This window comes from Pteropus vampyrus, unplaced genomic scaffold (assembly GCF_000151845.1).
Source record: "Pteropus vampyrus isolate Shadow unplaced genomic scaffold, Pvam_2.0 Scaffold277, whole genome shotgun sequence".
Taxonomy (NCBI): domain Eukaryota; kingdom Metazoa; phylum Chordata; class Mammalia; order Chiroptera; family Pteropodidae; genus Pteropus; species Pteropus vampyrus.
The window spans coordinates 653,027-657,766 of record NW_011889058.1 but is presented as its reverse complement, the minus strand read 5'-3'; the positions used below and the strand labels follow the sequence as shown (position 1 = coordinate 657,766).

Here is a 4,740-nt window from a genome sequence, read left to right as displayed (position 1 = left end):
AAATCCCCCCGCCCCGGCCCCCACCTCCCCCGCACGGGGCGCCCCAGGCCCAGCGCCGCACCGCAGGGAGATACAGAAATAGGAATGATTTAATCCAGCGACACCTCCCCGCTGCGGCCCGTTCCTCAATCCCTGAGCTCGCCGGGAGGCGGTGGGGAGGCGGGATCGCGCCCAACTCCGGCTCGGGGGGCGGAAATTGCCCGAGTGGGAGGCGCGAGGCCGGACACCGCCTCGTAACCGAGTTAGGTTCTTGCGGGGGGTGGACCAAGGTCGCCTGGGGTTGCCCACGGGCCCTCGGGCGGACCTCAGTCCGGCCCGGCACGGCCGGCGTGGACAAACCGGGGCGTGAGGCGCTCCCTTGGGTCTCTCAGCAGGGGTCTCGGGGGCGGGAGGGGGCACACGCGGGTCCTTAACGCGCGCGCGGCAGCATCACCGTCTACCCTTGAGTGAGGCAGCACGGCAACTCCAGCAGGGACACAGATGCGGCATGGCCCGGTCTGGTCCACACGCTCCCACACACGCCACTGCCAGTACTCCCAGGGAGCTGGGACCCGAGCAAGCCAGGACGCACCGCGGGGCGGCCTGCGACGCGCGCGCCCGCGAATGCGACCACCGCGTGGAAGCGCGGCCCGCTCCGCACTGCTGCGTCGCTGGGCCGCGGAACTTCCACCGACCGTGAGCGGGTCGCATTCTAGAATCTGCCGTGGACTAAGTATCGACTTCCAGAGAGAAAACAATTTGAAGTTGGAGGGTACGTGCTGCCTTTCACTTTGCTGGAGTTCACGCCAGTTTCAACAAGCCTCGGTCCTGTGCGCGCTGCGCCGGGCGAGGGGGCTCCATCGGCCAGAGCCCAAGCGCTAGGGCGCTCCCGCGCGTGGGGGCGAGATGGGAGGAGCTGACTCCCCAGTCGCCGAGAAAGCAGCATAATCACATCGCTCCTCTCATTTCCCCCTTCTGCAGGTTTCGACTTGAATCCCGAAGCGCCCCTTATGCCCATTCTGCACAGAACACTCGGAGGAGGTAGGGTCTCTATTTGGGCTCCTGCGTGCCCAACTGGCTGCACAGACTCGGATGAAAGCGTGTCCACGTCTACACACAGCTGTGTAATTCAGGAGCCTGAGGATGCGCGGGGCTGGTGGGACTTAAGTGTGCAGACACATGGGCGCATGCACGCGCGCGCGCACACACACTCACGCCCCAAAGTACCTCCGGGATGGAGAAAGCCGCTACGGATTGGCCAGTACAGCCGTCACTCTCAGTCGGGAGGCAGGGAAACTTTGCAAGGCTGTTTCCTTCTTTTTCGCCCCTCCCTACCGTTTCATTTAATGCTAAAACAACAGCAGAGCTCTAAAAGTTCGCCATCTGCGCGCAGAGCTCGCCCTCTCTAACGAGGGGGGCGTCAGACAATATCCATTTAAATGTATTTTGTGCCTCCACAATGGATGAAAAGGGAAATTAGCAATCCCGAGAGGAGGCGGAGAGGGGGCTCCGAGTAAGGAGAAGGGGGGCATCTGGGAGGGGTGAACGCAGGGTGAAGAGTTGTCCCCAACACCGAAAAGAGACTTCGACCTTTCATTGATCTCGAAACCAGAAAATGTTTTTCACAGGTCAGATCATAACAAACGCCGGTCCTAATCTATGAACTGATTTTATTCTTTAAGCATGCGCCAGCAATGGTGTTTCCTTAAGAAAGAACTGACCTATTTTTGGCTGGAGATAAACGATCATGTTAACAGATGTTAACCTTGTAATCTGTTTTTCCGTAAGCACTTTACATACCCGGGTTTCAGACCTTAAAAATAACATCTTTTCCAAAAAGACCTGACGTCACAGTTCACTCCCTGAAAAATGACTCCCCCTCTCCCGTTTTCTTCCTCTGCAGTGATTTCAAAGACATTAAATCTTATTCACTTTATAAACGCTGATTTGTTCTGCCTCAACTCCCACAGGCTTTTATTTGCATTTCAAATTCCACAGGTTACACCGGGCGCCTTTTCAAAAAATGTAAACCAACAATGAAGCAGCAAATGGCTTTTTGTGCATCTGGCTTAACAAGGCACGAAATGAATATATTTTAAAGGGGGCTGAGCAAGTTGATCTTTGCACACCCGGAGACCAAGTAATTCTTTACCAATAAGCCCAGCGGAATGAGCGAGGTACAGACACACGACCCAGGAGCTCCTGGTCTGGTCTGGTCAGCTGCAGGCGCTTGCTAACGCCGATTATAAATGGGGCCGACTTACAGACCCACGTTTTCGGGTAAAAGGCTGGGTCTCTCTGGTCCCTAAATGCAGGGTCCGCTGGCTTCCCAGTCCGCTAGGGCTGATTGTCACTGCACACCAACCTTCCTTCGGCCAGAGCCCAAGCGCTAGGGCGCTCCCGCGCGTGGGGGCGAGATGGGAGGAGCTGACTCCCCAGTCGCCGAGAAAGCAGCATAATCACATCGCTCCTCTCATTTCCCCCTTCTGCAGGTTTCGACTTGAATCCCGAAGCGCCCCTTATGCCCATTCTGCACAGAACACTCGGAGGAGGCAGGGTCTCTATTTGGGCTCCTGCGTGCCCAACTGGCTGCACAGACTCGGATGAAAGCGTGTCCACGTCTACACACAGCTGTGTAATTCAGGAGCCTGAGGATGCGCGGGGCTGGTGGGACTTAAGTGTGCAGACACATGGGCGCATGCACGCGCGCGCGCACACACACTCACGCCCCAAAGTACCTCCGGGATGGAGAAAGCCGCTACGGATTGGCCAGTACAGCCGTCACTCTCAGTCGGGAGGCAGGGAAACTTTGCAAGGCTGTTTCCTTCTTTTTCGCCCCTCCCTACCGTTTCATTTAATGCTAAAACAACAGCAGAGCTCTAAAAGTTCGCCATCTGCGCGCAGAGCTCGCCCTCTCTAACGAGGGGGGCGTCAGACAATATCCATTTAAATGTATTTTGTGCCTCCACAATGGATGAAAAGGGAAATTAGCAATCCCGAGAGGAGGCGGAGAGGGGGCTCCGAGTAAGGAGAAGGGGGGCATCTGGGAGGGGTGAACGCAGGGTGAAGAGTTGTCCCCAACACCGAAAAGAGACTTCGACCTTTCATTGATCTCGAAACCAGAAAATGTTTTTCACAGGTCAGATCATAACAAACGCCGGTCCTAATCTATGAACTGATTTTATTCTTTAAGCATGCGCCAGCAATGGTGTTTCCTTAAGAAAGAACTGACCTATTTTTGGCTGGAGATAAACGATCATGTTAACAGATGTTAACCTTGTAATCTGTTTTTCCGTAAGCACTTTACATACCCGGGTTTCAGACCTTAAAAATAACATCTTTTCCAAAAAGACCTGACGTCACAGTTCACTCCCTGAAAAATGACTCCCCCTCTCCCGTTTTCTTCCTCTGCAGTGATTTCAAAGACATTAAATCTTATTCACTTTATAAACGCTGATTTGTTCTGCCTCAACTCCCACAGGCTTTTATTTGCATTTCAAATTCCACAGGTTACACCGGGCGCCTTTTCAAAAAATGTAAACCAACAATGAAGCAGCAAATGGCTTTTTGTGCATCTGGCTTAACAAGGCACGAAATGAATATATTTTAAAGGGGGCTGAGCAAGTTGATCTTTGCACACCCGGAGACCAAGTAATTCTTTACCAATAAGCCCAGCGGAATGAGCGAGGTACAGACACACGACCCAGGAGCTCCTGGTCTGGTCTGGTCAGCGGCAGGCGCTTGCTAACGCCGATTATAAATGGGGCCGACTTACAGACCCACGTTTTCGGGTAAAAGGCTGGGTCTCTCTGGTCCCTAAATGCAGGGTCCGCTGGCTTCCCAGTCCGCTAGGGCTGATTGTCACTGCACACCAACCTTCCTCCTCCCATAAACCGCTGCTTTAAATACCCAACTCGGATGGCTTTTAGCAAACTTATCCATACAAAGTTTCTTTAAAAACTTGAGGCGGTTTAATCTAAATAGCAATCGTAACTATTCGGAACGTTAGTTCTCCCTGGAAATGGCAGACGAGGGGCTTTTCCAACCCCCCCATCTCACCCCACCCCACCCACCCACCCCCCGCAACAAACACCCCACAGCATTCTATTCTTGTATATACCGGGTATATATCGTGATCAATACCTCCCCTACCCCCCACACCAGCCCCGCCCCAGCCAGACTGGATGCCTCTCCGAGGAGTCCGGGCCACCCGAACCCCCTCTCCCCACCCCTCTCCGAGTCTTTGAGGGAACCCTCGCCCCCCACCCCCGCCCTAAGTTCCCTTCCAGGCTCTCACTTCTTGAATGCTGGGGTCACTCATACGCTCCCAGCTGATGGGCAGGCAGCCAGGGGAGGGGGGAGGACAAACGCCCCCGCCCCCGCCCCCTCCCGCGCTCAAACACGTCCCCGAGGCAGCAGCGCTCAGTGCCCACGGCATCGATCCCATCAGCCGAACCCTTAATAATTGAAGCGGCTCCTCGGGCCCACAGCCCCATCACCCACCTGCATTAGCCGGAGCGTTTTACTTTAAAGTAAGGCAATTTGCTCTTTGTCTCCTAATGGATGCAGAGCGCATCCGAGCTCCCCTCCTCCCGCGTCGCCTTTGACGAAGTGTACAAAGCCAGAGCCTCTTCCGCGCTCCCACCCCGGCCCCCACCCCGCCCCTCCACTGCGGTAAAAACCGCCTCCCGGCGCTCACCTCGCCGCCTGAAGTTGCATCTTCCCTCTCCTGGAATTGCGGAGCCCAGCAACTACCGGCAG

At 55.3% G+C, this 4,740-nt stretch overlaps 1 protein-coding gene across 1 annotated transcript in view; it reads right to left on the bottom strand.

Moving 5' to 3' along the window:
* The window catches only part of ZNF516 (zinc finger protein 516), a 65,132-nt gene extending 60,412 nt beyond the window's left edge, over nucleotides 1–4,720 (bottom strand). The window contains exon 1 of the mRNA XM_023520815.1: nucleotides 4,679–4,720. The gene's annotated coding sequence lies outside the window, so the exon portion shown is untranslated. The remainder of the gene's footprint in view (nucleotides 1–4,678) is intronic.
* Between the last annotated feature and the right edge of the window lie 20 nt (nucleotides 4,721–4,740).